This window comes from Balaenoptera physalus, assembly GCF_965194825.1.
Source record: "Balaenoptera physalus genome assembly, chromosome: 12".
NCBI lineage: Eukaryota > Metazoa > Chordata > Mammalia > Artiodactyla > Balaenopteridae > Balaenoptera > Balaenoptera physalus.
The window spans coordinates 78,237,482-78,260,345 of NC_138897.1; the positions used below are offsets into that span (position 1 = coordinate 78,237,482).

Genomic DNA, 22,864 nt, shown 5'->3' on the forward strand with positions numbered 1-22,864 from the left:
ATGGGGCCCATCTGTTGCGTCCTCCCACTGCCTGGCCAGTTCCTCGTGGCTTGCTGTGGGAGCCCGTGAGAGCCCAGCCAACAGTGATTCCCTTCTCAGGCAAGGAGAGCAGTGTCTATCTGCTGAGGGCTTTTGGAAACACGAGACACTCAGTTATGCAAAATGTTGTTCCGGGAACCCCAAGTTATAAATTAATCGTGTGAAAGCTACTATCTTGTTTGTGACTTAAGTCCAGCGGGGCAAGGTCAGGGAGTGTGAGTTTTTTTAAACTTTTGCGTGTTGTGGGTATGCTTTCATTATTAGACAATACATTCTTTCCCTCTTAAAATTCCTCTTCGGCTTCAGTTTGCTCCTGGTATAAAAAGTTTTAAGAGTTTTGGATTGGAGAAGCAATTTTTTTGGTGTCTGTGTGTGTGACAGTGGCTTTTCATCCTTGTCAAAGCTTCAAGGCGTACAAGAAAGAACTGGTGGGGGCTCTGGGCTACTTGAAGGAGGGTCCTGGTAAATGACCTTGTTTGATCTCAGTGGGAACCAGTTTTTAAGTTTCTGAAGTATGTTTGGAAATGCAAATATTCGTGAGAGGGGCATCCCGAGAGATCAATACATTGCTCCTCAATTGTGTACTTCCTGTGTCCTTGTGTCCCTCTCAGTTAGTGGTATTTGGGGTGATGAAGGGGGGATCTGGCTTCTAGAAAATGCTATGCCATAAACAGAGTGTCCAGGGAGAACAGAGCCACAGAAAGAGTTCTTTATCTGTGTGTGTGGAGCAGGAGGGGGAAGTGTTTCTAGTTTTTTGAGAAAAAGGAATTTCATTAAAAAAATATATTAAGTGCCTGTTATGAGCAAGCCACCCCGCTAGAGGTTCAGTGCACACCATTTCATTTAATTTTCTCAACCATATGGTGAAGTAATTAGATGAAGAAACAGGCTTGCCCATTTGCCCAAAGCCACAGGTAACAGAGCAAGAATTCAAACTCAAGTCAACCTGATTTCAAAGCCCAATAGCCTCACCACTCCTGACACTCTGCCCAGATCACAATTATTTGGAGTCATCGAGGAGGGATTTTCAATGGGGTGTTACAAAATTTCCCTGAGTCACAGATGGCTCTCCCCGGAGACATAGGAGACCATGTCTATATTTTGAGAGATGCTTCTTCCAAAGGATTGTATGAGCTACTCTAGAGTGAAGTAGGCTTGATAAATAATCTAAGCACCGTCATCGGCTGAGTCCTGGAGCTGCATTATTTCATCCCCAGCTCCTGTAAAACACGTGTGCTGCTCTCCCAGGCTCCTGCTGTGATACCCAGGCTCCAAGAGGACACGGCAGCAGGTGAGAAATATGCTTCCTGCTTACAAGTCCAATGAAGAAAATTCCAAGAAGTTCACTATTTGATAACTCTTCCTTCTTGGAAAACAAGCCCAGAAATGAAGTTGCTCTGGCATGGTGAAGGCTGCGCCTGCACAGTCACCACTGAAATCATTTGTGCATCAGTTCAGGGCCCTTACGGATTTTTCCACTTGCGAAGCAACTGAACTGCGGTCCCCTTAGCTTTTCTTGGAGCACAATGCAATGCCACCCCCCCCTTTAAAAAAATTTTTTATTGGAGTATGGTTGCTTTACAATGTTGTAAAGCACAACACTGCACAACAAAATGGATCAGCCATACACGTACAGATCTCCCCTCCTTTTTGGGCTTCCCTCCCATTTAGGTCACCACGGTGCATTAGGTAGAGTCCCCTGTGCTATACAGTATGTTCCCATCGGTTGTTGCAATGCCCTTTTGTGTGGCCTCTGCTTTCCCCGCTCTGGCTTGGACCTGGACGTGACCTTTATCCTACATGCCTCTGGCTCTCCCCGATCTGTAGAACACTCTGTCACTGTGGCATAGGCTGGATTTCTGTCTTCCCCGCCAGCCCGAGCGAGAGCCAGCTGACCCTGGCTGGGAACGGAGCTGTTTTGTTTCTGTCTTTTTCCCCCACAAGTCCGGAAAAATAGGAAGCATTTCATCGAGTGGCGTCTTCCTTGAGAAGGTTTTACAAAATCTCTTCCGGGGAGAGAAGCCAGAAGAGTTTTTGATAATGATCATCTTAACCCATTCGAGCCTTCTCTGTGGGCTTGTTCCAGAAGCCATTTCTCAAACACTCAACAACCTGCACGGGGTTAATTTTCAGCATGTCACAGGAGGGCCAGAATGACTTTGTATTGCTGACGACAGCTTGGACTTTAGCTGCGCCGTGGCTTAGGTATCTAGGGATTTTGAAATAAAACAAGTGATGGGACTAAAAGGAGGGAGGCAGAACTGCTCCCACTTCACCTGGGTTATGCCTCCTCTTCAGAGTCTTGAAAGTTAAGCGCTCTGGGGATATTTTTAAATGGCAGGGGCCAGTTAATCTAAAAGTGACATTTACAGTCACGGCAGTGAGCAGCTAGCTGGCTGAGATTCAGGTCCTCGGCTAACAGGGAGCCCGGAAAACCTCAGCCTGAACGCACAATTGAGAGGACATGGGGAAAGAAAAGGTGAAGAGATAGTGGTAAGTGAGTCCCCCCCCCAACTCCCTGGGGTCACTGACCATACAGCCAGCATCCGTGTGAATAGGAATTTAACACATAGTGAGGGCAGCCCCTGGACAGAGGCTCGCATGCGGGCACAGAGGCGCAGCTGTTTGCGGGAAGCTGATGTAAAGGGCTCGAAATGTAATGTAGATGAAGGACCTTTTCTTTGCTTCTATAAATGGTTATGTTGCTGGGAATCCCAGTGCAAACTTTCATCAGCTCCACACACCAAAATAGTTTAGGCTTTAGTTTTACCTACAAGGCAACTCTGGGAGATTTTTGGCCCCCAAAGCTTCTGTCTTCAAGAAGAGAATTCTGTTTCTTATAGATGTCCAATCTCTCAGACTGTTGCTCGTTTTTTTAAAAAAAAGCAGACTCTGAAAGTAAAGCATTTCTGGTGGTCCTCTGTTGCTAGAAAGACACAATTTTCTTTCATTTTTAAAAAGCCTAGTACGAAGTAAAAGTCTTGAAACAGCACAAAGTAAAATGAGGCGTCTTCTTGAACCATCCTCTGTCTGTCCCTCCTCCGGGGAGGCACTATCCCCTTACCTTTTACAAGGCACAGTTTGGTGTAAAGCTTCCCAGAACTTGTTTCCTTCAGACCTTTTGTTCTGGGCATTCACTGTGTGCATAATCATATCTGTCACGTCAATCATTACTGTTATTTTAACATAAACAGGCAGGACTGAGGGGGAGTTCCCGGGAAGCAGGTCTTTCAGTTTAAAAGCTGAAAGGTATAGACATTGTTTTAAATAATTTTTCCTTCTAACAGTGTCTTGGGGGATCTTTACAAGATGTGATTTCTTTGCTGACTTCTCCAGATTTTAAATGGAAAGACCCAGCCAATCCTAAGTCAGGTGATCAGAGGTGCAAACATCCCCAAATCGTGACGTTATTTGAAGAGCTCTTTTGAAGGCATTTTATATTAATGCAAAAGAGTTTTTTTGCTCCTGCTCTGGTGTCATGTAAACTCCCTCAGACTCTAATCACCTTCAGATCTGAGACAGAATTTAGAGTATGATGTTATATGAGATACTTGATCTTTTTTTAAAAAATAAATTTATTTATTTATTTATTTATGGCTGTGTTGGGTCTTTGTTGCTGCGCACAGGCCTTCTCTAGTTGCAGCAAGCGGGGGCTACTCTTCGTTGCGGTGCGCGGGCTTCTCATTGTGGTGGTTTCTCTTGTGGAGCACGGGCTCTAGGCACACAGGCTTCAGTAGTTGTGGCACGTGGGCTCAGTAGTTGTGGCTCACAGGCTCTAGAGCGCAGGCTCAGTAGTTGTGGCACACGAGCTTAGTTGCTCCGCGGCATGTGGGATCTTCCCGAACCAGGGCTTGAACCTGTGGCTCCTGCATTGGCAGGTGGATTCTCAACCACTGCGCCATCAGGGAATTCTGAGATACTTGATCTTTATGGGGAAATAAACATTTTAATCTTTTGAAATGGAGTTTCCTCAAAGTCTTATCCCCGTAGAAACATTGGGATACCTTATTCTAAAGCTTCCTCCGCATTTTGACTCAGGGATCTTACTTCGGAGGAGTGTATCTGTTCCTTGGGGAAGCCTGGAAGCATGGTCAGAAATCTTGCATTTTATCTGAAAACTTCATGTACAGTTCACATTCTGTTCTAATAGATCTCTTTGTTATTATAACAGTAAGCTTATTACCATAGAGTAAGATGGTTCTCCAGGAAGATAGTCTATGTTCCATTATTCTAGGGATCCAGGGCTGCTGGGTACAGCAAGGAAACTGAGGTATGGATTACTGAGTGGTTGGCATGTGCCAGGTGTTTACCCACAAGGACACTCCTGGTAAGGAGATATTATTTACTCCTTTTCACAGAGCAGGAAACCAAGGTTTGGAGAATTTGGGTGACAGGCTCAGGTCAGTCAGGTGACAAATGTCAGAGCCTCCACCCAGGTCACGCCCACATCAGAAGTCCCGCTGTCTGCCCCTCTGGGGCACCCAGCACACATTAGCCACCCCGACCTGTGCTGGGGCCCCAGGAAAACAAGCACACTCTTCGGGGGTTTTGTGCCAGTCCTTTTGGACTCACTAAAGCGCCACCTCTTCAAATCAAATTAAATCATGAGTGACAGTGATATTAGAGGGAAACCTTGAACACACCCTCCTTTCTATTTACAAGTAAATCAGTCACAGGCTCCAGTACTAACTAGAATAATCGGTTGTTGGAAACGCCTCTCTTAGCAGGCTTCCTCCACTCTGTTATAAGGAAAGCTGTGCTCTCTTATTTCCACACTCCCAATAAAGTGGGGCTTTCGGAGCCCTCCTGCTGTGGAATAACCGGTGCAACGTGGAAAAACTCCTCTGGTTCCAAGCAGTTCAGGAAACATTGGGCTGCCTGTGGGGAATCCAGACCCTTTCCAGCAGGACTTGTCAGAGCCTTTCCTGTGCTCACCTGCAGTGGGACTCTCCAGGATGTGACTTTGGGATTTGGCAAGGATGGGGACTGTCTTTTGTACCGCACAGCCACCTCTTGAGAAGCATGGAACAATTTAATGCCTTCCTCCCTTCCTTTCAAGAATCCTGGGAGGCAGGATCGTGGAAGGATAAGATTCCAGGCTTGAACTCCTGAGCAGGGTTCAAAGGCTGTGTGTGTGTGTGTGTGTGTGTGTGTGTGTGTGTGTGTGTGTGTGTGTGTGTGAGTATACGGAGCTCAGGCTCCCAGGGCTCTGGATGGATTGGAACAGGGAGATCTGCTAACAGACGATTGCACTAACTCAGCTTTGGGTGGAGCTGGGTATAGGAGAAGGGATGGAGAAAACACACGTGCGCGTGCACACACACACAGACACGCACACACAGCAGCTGGACAGCCCAACTCAGGTCCCCGACCTGCCACTTGACGATGTGACCTTGGGCAACAGACTGCCCCCCTGCACCTCATCTCCATTTGCGAGGCAGGAGTACATCCTTCATAGAGTTTTTGCAGACCTTTAAAGGGATGATAAATGTAAACTATGCAGCATAATGCCTGGTAGGTAGTAAGTGTGCAACAAATATTAGCCTTTATTATTATTCAGCAATTTCATTGGTTTCTTGAGGAACTGCTACGTTCTTCCCCCTGTGTCTACACCGGATCTACCGAAGAGCCCTATTTCCAGAGTCATTTTTTCAGATGCCTGCTTGCTAGGAAAGGGGTGGGGAAAGATTAAACCTGTGTAGACTTGGGTTTCAGGCCCCGGCTACCCTCCCAGAATTGACTTTCAAGGCGGGGAGACAGGTATGCACGTGACAGTGACCTCACACACGACTACACGCTGTGATGAGTGCCAGGAGGGCGAGGACAGGGAGCCGTGAGGGCACAGAGCAGATGCTGGGCATTCTGGGTGCCCTGTCTCCTGCAGTCCCTTGTGTCACAGGGAGGGGGAGCAGGGTGCCCGTCCGGGTGGTTGCCCCGCGCCTCAACTTGACACACACCCTTGGGGCAGGAGGACTGTCCCGGGAGGCAGGAGGGCTGGGCCATCAGACACACTTGAGCCAGGTGCGGGCATCCATGCATCCAAGAGGTACTTACCGACCCTTCCGTGTGTGAGGCACTGCACTGGGGAGTGGAGAGCAAGACAAAGCCGGTCCTAGTCCTCAGGAAGCTTACATGCCACTGGGGCAGATGGATGAGAGTATGAGTGAAAATATGGTGTAATTTCAGCAGGTGATAATTGACATAAGGGAAGGGATGTGTCATAGAGAATAAGACAGACCCATAGGGGGTCAGGGCAAGTCTAAGGGGGGGAACACTGGAGCCAAAGACAAAAAAAAAAGGAGCAAGAGATAACCATGCCAGGAGGCGGAAGGAGGCAGGGAAGGGAAGAGCATTCCAGAACATGGGCCAACACCTGCGGGACTGAAGGGGACCAGTGTGGCCAGATCACCAGGGCCACGTGGACCATGGGAAGCAGTGCAAATTCAGTTCAGCTGCTCACTGCCAGCATGACCTTGGGCGAGTTGTTTTTCTTTTTTGGCTTGGGTCTTCGTTGCTGTGCACAAGCTTTCTCTAGTTGCAGTGAGCGGGGGCTACTCTTCGTTGTGGTGTGCGGGCTTCTCATTGTGGTGGCTCCTCTTGTTGCAGAGCATGGGCTTCAGTAGTTGTGGCACACGGGCTCAGAAGTTGTGGCATGCAGGCTCAGTAGTTGTGGCGCACGGGCTTAGTTGCTCCGCGGCATGTGGGATCTTCCTGGACCAGGGCTCGAACCTGTGGCTCCTGCATTGGCAGGCAGATTCTTAACCACTGCGCTACTGAGGATGTCCCCTTGGGCGAGTTTAACTTCTCAAACCCTGGGTTTCTTCCTCAATAAAATCTGGCTTCTGGTGACACTGATCTCACAAGGCAGAGTGAGGTCATGATTAGAAAATGCTCAATACAAGGCATATATCCAGAAAAGATGAAAACTCTAATTCGAAAAGATCCGTGCACCCCAATGTTCAAAGCAGCACTATTTACAATAGCTAAGACATGGAAGCAACCTAAATGTTCACTGACAAAGGAATGGATAAAGAAGATGTGGTACATTTAGGTTGGTTCCATGTCCTGGCTATTGTAAATAGTTAGCTAGTGGGAAGCAGCAGCATAGCACAGGGAGATCAGCTCCGTGCTTTGCGATGACCTAGAGGGATGGGATAGGGAGGATGGGAGGGAGACGCAAGAGGGAGGAGATATGGGGACGTGTATGCATATGGCTGACTGGTGTACAACAGAAACTAACACAGTATTGTGAAGCAGTTATACTCCAATAAAGATCTATTAAAAAAAAAAAGATGTGGTACATATAAAAAGAATGAAATAATGCCATTTGCAGCAACACGGATGGACCTAGAGATTTTAAAACTAAGTGAAGTCAAAGACAAATGTCATATGATATCACTTATATGTGGAATCTAAAAGAATGATACAAATGAACTTATTTACAAAACAAATAGGCTCACAGACACAGAAAACATGGTTACCAAAGGGGAAGGGTGGGGGAGGGATAAATTAAGAGTTTGAGATATGTACTATATAGAGAATAAATAAAGAACAAGGACCTACTGTATAGCACAGGGAAATATATTCAATATCTTGTAATAACCTTTAATAGAAAAGAATCTGAAAAAGAATATATATATAACTGATTATATAATTGACATCCTTATATAATTATATAATATATAATTGACATCCCTTCCCTTATGTCTGTATATATATATATATATATATATATATATATATATATATATATATACATATAAACTGATTATATATAATCAGTTTATATATATATATAACTGATTCACTTTGCTGTACACTGGAAACTAACACAACATTGTAAATCAACTACACTTCAATTAAAAAAAAGAAAAGAAAAAAAAAGAAAGAAAAAAAAAAAAGAAAGAAAATGCTCAGTACAGAGCCTGACACATAGTTAGTATTAGTAAGTATTAACTACTGGTATTCAGGTTCTAACCAGCAGGCTGGGTGCCTTACATCTTGCTTTATGTGTTTTTAAACTTTTTAGTATAGAAAATTAACTTTTTTGAAAAACACATTCAGAGGTAGAGTGAATAGCACAACAAGCTGCTACATATTCACCACCCACCTTCAATAACTATCGACTTTCTGCTCTTCTAGTTTCTCCTACTCACACATACACCTTTTCCCCTGTATTTTCCTCCCAACGTTTTATTATGAACATTTTCAGACATACAACAACGTTGAAAGAATTTTACAGCAAGCACCCATAAACCCACCACTTAGATTCTGCCATTAACAATTTACTCAGGACTTCCCTGGTGGCGCAGTGGCTAAGAATCCGCCTGCCAGTGCAGGGGACACGGGTTCGAGCCCTGGTCCGGGAAGATCCCACATGACGTGGAGCAACTAAGCCCGTGCGTCACAACTACTGAGCCTGCACTCTAGAGTCTGCAAGCCACAACTACTGAGCCCGCGAGCCACAACTACTGAAGCCCACGTGCCTAGAGCCCGTGCTCCGCAACAAGAGAAGCCACTGCAATGAGAAGCCCGAGCACTGGAATGAAGAGTAACCCCTGCTTGCGGCAACTAGAGAAAGCCCACGCACAGCAACGGAGATCCAACGCAGCCAAAAATAAAATAAATTAATTTTAAAATAATTTTTAAAAGACCCAATTTACCCTATTTGCTTGGTCACATGTCTTTTTCCCTACATACACTTTTTACACATTTCTTTTTTTTTTCTTTTTGGCCGCACCACGCAGCATGCAGGATCTTAGTTCCCCGACCAGGGATCGAACCCGTGCCCCCTGCAGTGGAAGTGTGGAGTCTTAACCACTGGACCACCAGGGGAGTCCCTTACACATTTCTTATAAATTGCAAACATCAGTACCTTTCCCCCTGAATACTCATATCAGTAGCTCGAGTTCTGATTTCTGGAGTATTTTCAAGCAAATCTCAGAGCCAGATAAATACTTTATTACATATCTCTAAAAGAGGTGAGGAGTTTTAAAATTTATTTATTTATTTATTTTTGGCTGCGTTGGGTCTTCGTTGCTGTGCGCGGGCTTTCTCTAGTTTCGGCGAGTGGGGGCTACTCTTCATTGTGGTGCGTGGGCTTCTCATTGCGGTGGCTTCTCTTGTTGCGGAGCACGGGCTCTAGGCATTCGGGCTTCAGTAGTTGTGGCGTGCGGGCTCTAGAGTGCAGGCTCAGTAGTTGTGGCGTGCGGCCTCTAGAGCGCAGGCTCAGTAGTTGTGGCGCACGGGCTTAGTTGCTCCGCGGCATGTGGGATCTTCCTGACCAGGACTTGAACTCGTGTCCCCTGCATTGGCAGGCGGATTCTTAACCACCGTGCCACCAGGGAAGCCCTGTGAGGACTTTTTTTAAAAAGCCATTGCCATGATTATCTACCTCCAGCACAATTATTTATTTATTTATTTAGGCTGCACTGGGTCTTAGCTGCAGCACACAGGATCTTTTTAGTTGTGGCATGAGGGATCTTTCAGTTGCAGCATGCGGGCTTCTTAGTTAGGGCATACGGACTCTTAGTTGCAGCATGCAAGTGGGATCTAGTTCCCTGACCAGGGATCAAACCCAGGCCCCCTGCATTGGGAGCGCGGAGTCTTACCCACTGGACCACCAGGGAAGGCCCACACCTCCAGCACAGTTAATGCTATTTCCTTAACCTAGTATCCAGCTCATGCTCAGTGTCCTCCAGTTGTCTCGAAGGTGTCTTTGAGGTTGTTCTGTTCAAATCGGGACCCACAAAACGTCCTGTTGTCTCTTTTAATCTATAATAATCACCAGCATTATTAAATGCCAGTTACTTATTGAAGAAATGGAGTCATTTGTCCTGTAGAATTCTCCCCATCCTGGATTTGGCTGATTAAGCATCCTCCAAGTGGCTTTTAGCACGTTCCTCTGTGCCTCCTTTTTTTTTTTTTTGACCGCACTGTGCGGCTTGCAGGATTTCAGTTCCCCGACCAGGGACTGAGCCCAGGCCATGGTAGTGAAAGCCCAGAATCCAACCACTAGGCCACCAGGGAACTCATCCTCTGTCCCTTTTAATAAGTATTAAGTCTAGAGGTTTGAATCAACTCAGGTCCAAATCCAGTGCATTGTGTCATGTCACATGACTAGAACAGAATGTCTAGTCATCCCACTTTTTTTTAAAATTTTTTATTTTATTTATTTTTTTTATACAGCAGGTTCTTATTAGTTATCTATTTTATACATATTAGTGTATATATGTCAGTCTCAGTCTCCCAATTCATCCCCCCCCCCAGCTTTCCCCCCTTGGTGTCCATACGTTTGTTCTCTACATCTGCGTCTCTATTTCTGCCTTGCAAACCAGTTCATCTGTACCATTTTTCTAGATTCCACATATATGTGTTAATATACGATATTTGTTTTTCTCTTTCTGACTTACTTCACTGTATATGATAGTCCCTAGGTCCATCCATGTCTCTACAAATGACCCAATTTCGTTCCTTTTTATGACTGAGTAATATTCCATTGTATATATATATCACATCTTCTTTATCCATTCGTCTGTCGATGGGTTGCTTCCATGACCTGGCAATTGTAAATAGTGCTGCAATGAACATTGGGGTGCATGTGTCTTTTTGAATTATGGTTTTCTCTGGGTATATGCCCAGTAGTGGGATTGCTGGGCCATATGGTAATTCTATTTTTAGTTTTTTTTGTTTTTTTAAAAATTTATTTATTTATTTATTTATTTATTTATGGCTGTGTTGGGTCTTCGTTTCTGTGCGAGGGCTTTCTCTAGTTGCGGCAAGTGGGGGCCACTCTTCATCGCGGTGCACGGGCCTCTATCGCGGCCTCTCTTGTTGCGGAGCACAGGCTCCAGACGCGCAGGCTCAGTAGTTGTGGCTCACGGGCCTAGTTGCTCCGCGGCATGTGGGATCTTCCCAGACCGGGGCTTGAACCCGTGTGCCCTGCATTGGCAGGCAGATTCTCAACCACTGCGCCACCAGGGAAGCCCCTATTTTTAGTTTTTTAAGGAACCTCCATACTGTTCTCCATAGTAGCTGTATCAGTTTACATTCCCACCAACAGTGCAAGAGGGTTCCCTTTTCTCCACACCCTCTCCATAGTCATCCCACTTTTAGTGATGTTGACTCATCAGAGAGTTTGGGGATGGCAGCCTGATCTCCATTGTGAAATTCCCCATCAACCTTTCACCAGATGGTTTTACAAGCCACTGATGGTCAGAGCCTAAAACATTTTATTTCATTGCTGATTGTGGATGGTGGTTTTCTACCTCTACCAATCCTTCTGCGTTTATTAGCTATAACTTACAACTTTCACCCACCGTTTGGTAACCTTGAAATATATAGGATCTTTTCCTATAGGAAAGGCAGGATAAATGCTTGATTACACCCCTTTTTTTGTAAGTCAATTTCCAAAGTAATAAGTGGTGCCATGGCAACCTTCCAATGTGTCAATGAGGTGGTTTTTGTGTTTGTTTTGAGTAACATTATGACCTCATGATTTTTGAAAATATATTTGATGTATTTCAATCCACTGCAGTTGTCATCTTTTTTTGGCCCCAAATATCTTTTCTTTGGCAGGGAAGCCCATTCAGGTGGTGCCTTCTGTGTTTACATTTCTGCGCCAGCCCTGGAGTCAGCCATTTCTCCAAGGGGTCCTGGTTCCTTTTAGTAGGAAATATACTTAGAAATCATAATCTGGACACTGGGGAAGCCTGTGAACATTTTACACGCTCCCTGTGGTTTCTCTGTGCACAGTGGACTGGAGGGGCAGCCAGACGGGTTAGGAGGCTGGTGCAATGGTCCACGTGAGAGGTAGCAGTGGCTTGAACTTGATCTTAGGTAAAGCACTTAGCACAAGGCTTGATACGTCATGGAAAGTGCAACCGATGTTAAATGCATAAATGAAACGTTCTTTCATGATTTGCATTGTTTATGTATTAGTGAATTGAAACCTCACCAAAACTCTATGAGGAAGGTATTCTTACCATCCCCACTGAATCCGCAAGAAAACCAAGGCTCGGAGAGGTGAGGAAAGTTGCTCAAGGTCACACAGGAAGTAAAGAATCTAGCACCTCCAGATCCTGTACTCCAACCAATACACTGTGCTGCCCATAGGGGTCTTAGTTTCAAACTCAGAAATGACCTAGATTAATTGTTGGCACAAAACCTGATCCATCAGTGAGGCCGACCTGCTTACACTTCATGAGATTGTAAACAGAGTCCGGGGTTGGGGGGCGTCCCAAGGGCTGGGCCATCCCTCAGACCCTCTCCCTGCCCCTTAACATTTCTGTGTCACTGTACCTTAGCAGGAAGTGGCCCTCGAGACTGCTACTGCTACTACTCTCCACACAACCTACAAGCTCTTCCAAGCGTTCTCATTATTCAGTCTTTGCAGGAGCCCTATGAGGTTGGCATGTTTCAAAACTGGGAAGTTGAGGTCCCAAGAGTCAAATACAAACCATTAAAGATTTTCCTGGTGATGGCACCAGGGCTTGAACCCCCAGATTCTCTGATTCTGTATCTACAGCCATTTTTGCTTTTTGGTCTGGACAGAGGAGAGGTTGCTTCTTTTTAGGGAGCAAATCATCCTTGGGACTCAGTCGATTCTGCTCCAACATTTGCAACCAGATTTCCAAAGCTGGCAGGAAGCTCTGGGGCAGCCTTGGAGGGGAGCCGCTATCCCCAGGGTGGTGTATGGCTCAAATGGGGAGGAGGAGGTCTCCTCCTGAGTTACACCACTGCCTTTCAGGCTGGACGCTGCAATGGCCCTGCCCTGGACTAGCCCAGGTGGAGACCCTCAGCCAACAGAGCCAAGGCAACAGGTGGAAGAGGTGCCCATCACATAACAGCTCGACATCAGGGGAAAGTGTTGCGTAAGATCCCTGGTCTCCAAGGCAGGGACCATCAGCACTGCTGCTGCAGCAATCGCGGCAGCTCCTCCTGGTTGCCTGCTTCATTCATGCCAGCCTAAACAATCTACCTGTGTGAGTGCATTTAATCGCCCCGATGGGCTGCTTAGGCTGCGGAAACTAAGGCTCAGGTTAACCGCTCTGCTTGTAGGTGGCAGAGCCAAGATCCCACCCCAGGCGGCCAGACTGTAGCATGTGCTCTCAGCTCCCGTGCTGTAGCTATCCCTCCATAGCTCCAAGAAGGAGCTTTGACTCCCTTAAGCATCTCGTGGCCCTGCCTCAGTCTCCATCCCCGTCTGCTGCCCCACACCCACCTCACTGTTCTCTCAGCACCAGGCCGACTGTGGGGTTCTTGGAGAGGTTCTGTCTCCTCCCGATTCCGGGCTTCTGTATCTCCTGCTCCATCTGTCTCCAACACTATTCCTCCTCCCTCCTGCCCTGGCACCTTCGCCTGGTGAAATCACACCCCCTCCGTCTCAGCAGAGATATTCCTGAGAAAGCTTTCCCTTGCAGACCCAGGCCGGGGCCTCTGTTACTGGCTCTTCAAGCGCTTCTCCTTTGTGGCGATTCTCCTGGTTGTGCCCTTACATTCCTCCGTGATCTTACTTGCTTCCCCGTGAGACTGTAAACCCTGCGTGGGCAGGACCATTCCTGCACTGTTTGGCCCTTATCTATGGCAGCCAGCACCATGCCTGGCAGGTACCCAGGAATTACCTGCCGGTGAACGAGTGATGGTTGAAGAACGCAAATTCCCGGCACAGAAAGAATAGAGGGGAAGGAGGGTAGAATTCCATCTGCGAAGGTGGCAGGGGACCAGGACCTCAGGCGTGTGGGACAGTTGACTTCGGCAGTTTCTACAGGGATGACTCAAGTGAGACAGGCTCGGAACATATGAGCCCTACAGGCCTTTGAGACGGCAGGGTAAGTTTTCCATTGGAGGTGGGGGACCCACTCCTCTTACATTTCTTCGAGGCAGGGGCCAATCTGGAACCGTTTGGGCTGGGTTTGACTGGGCCCCCGCACAGGTCAACCCCATCAAAAGCTTGGCTTGGGGCTTCCCTGGTGGCGCAGTGGTTGAGAATCTGCCTGCTAATGCAGGGGACACGGGTTCGAGCCCTGGTTTGGGAAGATCCCACATGCCGCGGAGCAACTAGGCCCGTGAGCCACAACTACTGAGCCTGCGCGTCTGGAGCGTGTGCTCCGCAACAAGAGAGGCCGCAACAGTGAGAGGCCTGCGCACCGCGATGAAGAGTGGCCCCCTCTTGCCACAACTAGAGAAAGCCCTCGCACAGAAACGAAGACCCAACATAGCAATCAATCAATCAATAAAATAAATAAATCTTAAAAAAAAAAAAAAAGCTTGGTTTGGCTCCCCAGGTGTTAATCAAGCACCTGCAATGCGACAGGCACCGAGGAAGTGCCCCTTTCTAGGTCAGCAGTCCTAGAGGACCGTGGGACTTGTGGTATCTGAGCCTTTTCCGAACTGGGGGAGAACTGAAATTCACAGACTTTTCTCAAATGTGTTTTCCTACTGGAAGCTGTTCTCAAATCGGTGGCCCCTGAGGCTGCATACCTGCTCGATTCTAGGATCAAGTGGTTGTAGATATTTTAGGCTTACTCTAAAGGCTTCTATTTTAGGCTGACTTTAGGCTTTTCAGTATTTGCTGAAATTTTCCAGAGACCTAGATGTTCTGACAGGTGATAAGTCTCAGAACTGCTGACCCTCCCTGGGTCTCTTCCAGGCTTCTGATTCCCCCGATCCAAGAGGGTAGCCAGTTAATCAATTGAATCAATAGTCTGCTCACCTCCACCTCTTAGGAATCTAGGCTTTGGAGTCAGGCAGAGCAGGGCTGGATTCTGTCTACCTCCAAAGCTGTGTGACTTTGGGAAATTCACTTCCCCTCTCTGGGCATTGGATTCTCACGCCTGGTTGGATTCTCATGCCTGGTCTGTGAAACAGGATAAGAATAGTACTTCCCTTGTAGGGATGCTGTGAGGAGTAAATGAGATCCTGAATGCAAGGTGCTCGTTATGATGGGAGGTGTAGTTGTTGTTATTTATTAGTTAATGTTTGTAGTTAAAGAACAACAGAGAACAGAATCTGTTCTTAGAGGTGAGGGTTGCAGTTCTCTTGCTGTCTCCGAGCATTGATTGGTTCCTCTGGGGTAAGGAAACATGACCTTGTACTAATGCCCTCAGCCATAATTGCAGGGGAAGGTGACGTTTTTAGATTACACAGGGTGTGTGACTTCTCAAGTCTCTCAGTTTGTATGGAGCTACACCTCCCTCTCCTGTCACCGGAAATGTTGTCACATTTCTTCTTCAGATGCCAAAATACTAAAGAAAACAAATGACTATCCTTCACAATAGAACCAATTTGCTAATCGCTGCTCCTGGTTTAGTAACTTTGGCCGAATCCATATCTTTATTTTATTTATTTATTTATGGCTGTGTTGAGTCTTTGTTGCCGCGCGTGGGATTTCTCTAGTTGCGGCGAGCATGGGCCACTCTTCGTCGCAGTGTGCGGGCTTCTCACTGTGGTGGCTTCTCTTGTTGCGGAGCACGGGCTCTAGGCGCGCGGGCTTCAGTAGTTGCAGCACGTGGGCTCAGTAGTTGTGGCTCGCGGGCTCTAGTAGCAGGCTCAGCAGTTGTGCCTCACGGGCTTAGTTGCTCTGCAGCATGTGGGATTTTCCCAGTCCACGACTCGAACCTGTGTCCCCTGAATTGGCAGGTTGTTACTTATTTCTTGGTTGCATTTTAGTTCCTTAGGGGAGTGGACTCAGAGATTTAAAAACAAACCCGTGGCTCTAAGAAACCAAGCAGTACCCCCTGACACTCACTTCTCAGGTCCGCTGATTTAGGACCTTTCTCAGGGTTTATAGAAGGAAATTCTGCACAGAGAGCGGAGGGCATGAAGATCAGGAGCGTGGGCTATGAAGGGAGGCGACCTGGGTCCTAAAAGTGTGAACTTGGGGAGTGATGGAGGGGAGGAAGCAGCGGGACCTCTTGCAGGGGCTGCAGGGACTTGATGAGATCATGTGTGTGAAGCTCTTAGCAGCAGAAAATGCTGGTGGCAGGAAAACACTCCCTCTGATTTATTAAGGATAACCTACTTCCCCTACCACCCTCCTCTCCTTAACTTATCCTTTCTTCCCTTTTTTTTTTTTTGCTAAACTCATTTATTAGTTTTATTTTTTCTTATAGATTCTATTCCTTTCTTCCTTTTAAAAATTTTTTTAAAATTTATTTATTTATTTGGCTGCATTGAGTCTTCGTTGCTGCATGTGGGCTTTCTCTAGTTGTGGTGCACAGGGGCTACTCTTTGATGCGGTGCACGGGCTTCTCATTGCGGTGGCTTCTCTTGTCACGGAGCACGGGCTCTAGGCGCGCGGGCTTCAGTAGTTGTGGCTTGTGGGCTCTAGAGCGCAGGCTCGGTAGTTGTGGCGCACGGGCTTAGTTGCTCCGCGGCATGCGGGATCTTCCCGGACCAGGGCTCGAACCCGTGTCCCCTGCGTTGGTAGGCGGATTCTTAACCACTGCACCACCAGGGAAGTCCCCTTTCTTCCATTTTTTTAACCCCTGTATTGGCATTTAAGAATATCCTCTCTCTGAATAACATAAAAAGTCACACACACACACACACAGTTCTCGGGACCATCTCCACTGATCAGGGAACAGACAAAATTTAATTTACAGAATTTAATTCAGCCTGACGCAGGCTGCTGAAGCCCCAGAGATGCCTCCCCTTCGGGAAAGCACCTGACCTGCGGGGCTGAAAAGCTGAAGGGAGTCCAGGGACCGTTTCTGATGTGAGTATCTGCCTGTCCCATCCAGGCACCTGACCAGCGTCGGACGGGTGCCCCCACCCACGTGAGGCCACTTCTGTCCCTTGGTGGAAGAGGACCCTTACTCGCCATCGCCAGCCGTGTTCTTTCCGTTTTAGCTCACCAAGAAGGGGAAGGTGGTGTTTAGCGACCAGACAGATCTTGGTTGATCCTGCCAATAATCCTATGAGGTGGGTGAGGCTGGGGATTTTCCCTCCTTTTCTAACATCTTACGGAAAAACCTGAACGAACTTTTCGGCCAAGCCAGTAGATGGGGAAACTGAGGTTCAGAGAGGGGACATGATTTAGCCGAGGCAACACTCTGTGGGTAGCAGAGTGTCACCGTGCAGTGACTTATCCTGCCCGAGGCTCTCAGCTCAGATCGCTAACGATGATCGCTAAGATGAACTGCGCCTGGCCCTGCGCTCAGCGCCCTGCCTGGGTGACCACTTTGGACTGTCGAGAACTCCGTCTTGGAGCTGCGTCCTTATGCTGCTTTGCAGTTGAGCAAGCTGAGGCTCCCTTGCCCAAGGCTCACCCCACATACAGGCAGCAGAGCCGAGATGAGAACCCAGATCAGTGTCCAGGGCACCCAACAAGGTTCCCAAGGGCAGCGGCTCTTTACTGTGACTATCACCCCACACAGGCCTGGAGCGGGGGACCTTGCTGCTAGTCATGGCTGTGTCGTTAACTTCACATGTGACCTCTGGCCTCTGCTCACCTACAAAGCAAGGACACTGGACATGCCAAGTGTCCCCCTCTTAGGCTGCAGGTTGGAGGCTAAGTGGCTTTTTGGGAAACGCAGGGTGACCTGTGATGCCCCCCACCCTGTGGGCTGGAGTGCAGGTTGAAGTATCCACCTGGCAGCTTTGACCACACTGGCAGCCCGGCGTAGCTTGCTCTATCACTTTAATGATCTCTGAATTTGCAAAACGTTGTTGGCACCATCGCCTGCCAGCCAGAGGGTCCTGGAACTTCGTCCTGATGCTTTTGCTTCTCTTTCCATCAATATCACCTTGGCCAAACCCAGGTTCTGCTGGGACTCATGCTCCCCTTCTAGCAGGTGTCTTACAGATGAACACGTGGGAACAGGAGGCTGGCGTGATTACGGGAGTGTTTACAACTCTATGCATAGCACAGGGAGATCAGCTCAGTGCCTTGTGACCACGTAGAGGGGTGGGATAGGGAGGGTGGGAGGGAGACGCAAGAGGGAGGGTATATGGGGACGTATGTATAAGTAGAGCTGATTCACTTTGTTATACAGCAGAAACTAACACAACACTGTAAAGCAATTACACTCCAATAAAGATGTTTAGAAACAAACAGACTCTAGAGGCTCAGAGTTGGGCAAGGGGATGGCTGACCACACGAGCAGCTAAGTAGGCTCTAAGTCCAGGAGTGTGGCAAGCCGGAGGGAGGTGGCCCTGTGGGCCAGAGAGTGTGCACAGCCTCTTAAGTACTTGAGCTTGAAGCTGGGGGAGGGGGAAGGGCGAGGACCTTGGCAAATGGCTTATATTTGTGGATGACAGATAAGGGCGCCTGACTTGGGGGAAAACTCACTCGTGTCCAGCATGAGCTGGTCCAAACTCCTCCCCATGGACTGATGCATGACACCAGCCTCCTGCTGAAAGGTGACACTCCACGGCCCCAGTTCCCTCAGGCACCCTGTGGGAGCCTGTCAGACCCACATGAGAATGGAGCCGGTGGCCGTGGCCACGGTGGCGGTAAGTGGCAGCGAGCGATCGGGAGTTCATCTTGGTGGGAGGAAACATCCGAGTGGGGAACAGGGTGGCTGGTTTAATGCTGACATTCTGCCCTCCTCTGTCCCTCAAAGGCCAGGCCAGGTATGGGTGGGTGTGTTGGAGGCGGGTGGCTGGAGAACAAACTCCCGACCCCTCTCCCTCTCCAGCCCTTGCTTGGCTGCCAGCCAGCACCTGTTGGAAGCGAGCAGTTTCCTGCATTCGTTATGGTCAGGGCCACGATTGCTCTGGCACCAGGCAGCTGTTGCTTGAGTTCGGTTTGCAACAAATAAAAATAGCTTCGGCCCTCGCTGGGTTTTCTGGTCAGCAAAGGGCAGCAGCTCGGCATGGCATGTCCACGAGGGTTCACTGGAAGGACTTCTCTGGCCTTGACTGCCCATGGATTTGAACCACATGTACAGTGCTCCTTCTAGACCGCTGTGCACATCTGGCTCCACCCTCCAGGTACACAGCCAGGTATCTGATTTTAGGGTCGTATCCAGGTGCTTGTGGGGACACCCTCCACTTGATGGAATTTATTTATATCCAGTTTCAGTGGTGGAGCAGTGGGAAAGGTATGAGCATTGGGCCTGGATGTGAGCGAAGTCAAGGAACCGAACTTCTCTGAGCCACAGTTTACCGAACTGTAAAATGGGACTGTAATAAAGACCATAGCAATCGTAAGATCCACCAAGTTGTTCTGAGGATTGGAAGCTTGAAGGCACTGTACATGCTTGGTGGCTTTTTGATGCTTCTGATAGCATTGACACAAATGCTATATAGGTTATTCAAAGAGCAACTGTGAGACAGGTAAAGGGGGCAAGACTCAGCATCCCCATTTTACAGATGAGGAAACTGAGGCTCAGAGGGTTTCTTTGGGAGCTTTCTCAGAGAGTTCCCCATTTGTCTCTATGTAGTTACTTGGGAAAAGTTCTCATGTGGTGGCCTGTGCGTCCCCCATCATCACACTGCCAAGAAAAGGGACAGACCCTGAGGTTTTTTGTGCGGGTAACCTCTGCAAGGTAGGTTTGGGATGTTTGACCCACTGGCTCCTATCAGAATAACAGCAGATCATAAAGGATTTGCCGAGTGAGGGAGGGGGCTGAACTGGGGAGAATTGCCGGTCCCTCCATTCATTAGAACTTCCAATGTAGAGCTTAGCAACTTCACCCACCAACCCTCAATTGCTTACCATGCATGTGTCTCGCCATCTTGCCCATCTGGCCATCCACTCAGCCCCTCTCCACGCACCACCTATCCTTCCTTCCACCACAGTCCCCACCAGCCATCCAGTCATCCAGCCAGCAAGTTCCCAAAGTGCTTGTGTTATGCAAAACCGCATAGTGTGATTGGTTTTCCAATGGAAATCAACGTAAAGTATTCATTCTCAGGGTTCCTAAACTCCGAACCATTGTAGCATATTTTTGCTCTTTTATTTCCTCAGCAATAACTCAAGTATTTTTCTATTTGGGGTAGGGGGAAGCTCAGCATTTCAATGTAGTGCACTTACTATTTCTTATTTCTCAGAATTTCCAATGTGTACATTTAAAGTGTACCTAAAATTGGCCACATTTGTATGAGGTCTTCTGCTTGGCACTCTACTTCAGAACTGCCATGGAGACACCCAGCTTGTTCCCCTGGTGTTCCTGAATGCAGCTTCAAAAATGAGATCCTGAAACCAAAATTCCTGACTGCCTCAAACCATCTGTTGGTGTTCAGTGGGTGTGCATGGATTTATCATTCATTCGGTACATACTTTTTGAGCACCTACTATGCACCAAGCACTAGCCTGGGCACAAGGATCCAGAAGTGAGTGACAGTTGGTCTGTGTTTCCAAAGGTCTCTGAGTTGGCCAGGGAAGACCAGTGAACAGGCTGTTTCCATGGTGGAGATCTGTACCCACTGGCTGACTTGGAGGGGGTGGGCAGTGGAGCTGTGAAAACACTTGGCCCATGTGGCCAGCAGAGGGTGTGAGGGGGGAGTGGCCAGTTGGCACAGTCTTGAATGACCCTTATGCACTGCCATAACCCCCTGCTTGGGGAGGATGTAGGGCTTTAAGCTGTCAAGCCTCCAATAAAGCCAAGATAGCCTTTGCACCATTTTTGGCAATGCCATCTGCCAATTACCAGAGAACACGTGTGAGTCAGTAATTTCAGGACTCTGACCTTTCTTGCTGGTGCTTTTTAAACTTTTCTTGAGAACTTACTGTATGCAAGAGATGAGTAAGAAATACACCTTTTCCCCAGAAGCTCCCGTCTCACAATCCAGAAGCAGGGTGGAAGGAGTGCATAGTTGTAGGAGTTAAGAACAGTGGTTCTCACGTGAGGGCAATTTTACCCCCCAGGGACATTTGTCAATGTCTGGAGATAGTTTTGGTTGTCACAACTGAGAGGGAGGAGGGTGCTACTGGCATCAAGTGGGCAGAGGCCAGGGATGCTGCTCGATATCCAACAGTGCACAGGACAGTCCCCACCACAGAGAGGTATCCAGCCCCACATAGTCAGTAGTGCACGGACTCAGAAACCCAGGAGGAGGAGCAAGGCTTGAGCCTCAGAAAGTTGGGGTGCCGCTGTGAACATGTGCGTTTATGTATTTGTTTGTCCTTGTTTTCAATTCTTTTGGGATATGCCTAGGAGTAAAATCCCCGGGTTGTATAGTAATTCTATGTTCAACTTTTTGAGGAACCACCAAACCATTTTCCATAGCAGTTGAATTATTTTACATTCCCCCTAGTAACTTACAATTTCTCCACATCCTCACCAACACTTGATATTGTCTTTCCTCCTTTCTTTCTCCCTTCTTCCCTCCCTCCCTCTTTCTTTTTCTTCCTTCCTTCCTTCCTTCCTTCCTCCCTCCCTCACTCCCTCCCTCCCTTCCTTCCTTCTTTCATCCTAGTGGGTGTGAAGTGGTACATTGTAGTTTTGATTTGCATTTCCATAATTACTAAGGATGCATGTTTTCATGAGCTCTTTGTATATCTTCTTTGGAGAAATTTCGATTAAAGTTCTTTGCTCGTTTTAAAATCAGGTTGTCTGTCTTTTGTTTGCTGAATTGTAAGAGTTCTTTATGTGTTCTGGATACTAGGCCCTTACCAGATATATGGTTTGTAAAAATCTTCTCCCATTCTGTACATTGTTTTTTCATTTTCTTGATAATGCCCTTTGGTGCACAGAAGTTTTTAATTTTGATGAGTCTGATTTATCTATTTTTAATTTTGCTGCTCATGCTTTTGGTGTCATATCTAAGAATCCATTGCCAACTCCAAGGTCATGAAGATTTACCCCTATTTACCCTTAGTTTTCTTCTAAGAGTTTTATGGTTTTAGCTCCTGTATTTAGGTCATTGATCCATTTTGAGTTAATTTTGGTGTATGGTATGAGTTAGGAGTCCATCTTCATTTTTTTGTATGTGGAAATCAGTTGTCCCAGACCCATATGTTGAAGAGACTATTCTTTCCCCATTGAATGGTCTTAATACCTTTGTCAAAAATCAATTGGTCATAGATGTATGGGTTTACTTTTGGACTCTCAATTCTATTCCATTTGTCTATATGTCTGTCTTTATTCTAATACCACACTGACTATAGTTTTGTAGTAAATTTTGAAATTGGAAAGTGTGAGTCCTCTCACACAATTTGTTTTGCTTTTTTAACATTGCTTTGGCTATTTGGGGCCCCTTGCAGTTCCATATGAATCTGTAGATTGCTTTGGGTAGCGTGGCCATCTTAACAATAGTAAGTCTTCCAATCCATGAGGATGGGATGTCTTGCCATTTATTTAGGTCTTCTTTAATTTCTTTCAGCAATGTTTCATAGTTTTCAGTCTATAGGTCTTTCACCTTCTTGATTAAATTTATTCCTAGATACTTTATTCTTCTGGATGTGATTGTAAATGGAGTTATTTTCTTAATTTCCTTTTCAGATTGTTCATTGTTGGTGTATAGAAACACAACTGATTTTTGCATATTGATCTTGTAGCCACCAACTGCTTAATTTATTACCTCTATTAGTGTTTTGTGGTGGTCCGTTAGGATTTTCTATATATAGGATCATGTCACCTGTGAATAGAAATGATTTTATGTCTTCCTTTTCAATTTGGATGCGTTTTATTTCTTTTTCTTGTTTAATTGCTCTGGCTAGGACTTTCAGTATGATGTTGAATAGCAGTGGTGAAAGTGGACATCCTTGTCTTGTTCCAGATCTTAGGGGAAAGCTTGCCATCTTTCAACATTGAGTATATATTTTCTGTGTTTTTTTTTCATTAATGTGCCTTATTCTGTTGAAGTTCTTTCCTATTCCTACTTTTCTGAATGTTGTTATTAATGGGTGTTGGATTTTTTTTTTTTTTTTTTTTTG

At 47.0% G+C, this 22,864-nt stretch overlaps 1 protein-coding gene across 1 annotated transcript in view; it reads left to right on the top strand.

The window, feature by feature from the left end:
• Nucleotides 1-18,341: 18,341 nt before the first annotated feature.
• The window catches only part of ACACB (acetyl-CoA carboxylase beta), a 105,648-nt gene continuing 101,125 nt past the window's right edge, over nt 18,342-22,864 (top strand). Inside the window, exon 1 of the mRNA XM_082417365.1 lies at nt 18,342-18,495. The gene's annotated coding sequence lies outside the window, so the exon portion shown is untranslated. The remainder of the gene's footprint in view (nt 18,496-22,864) is intronic.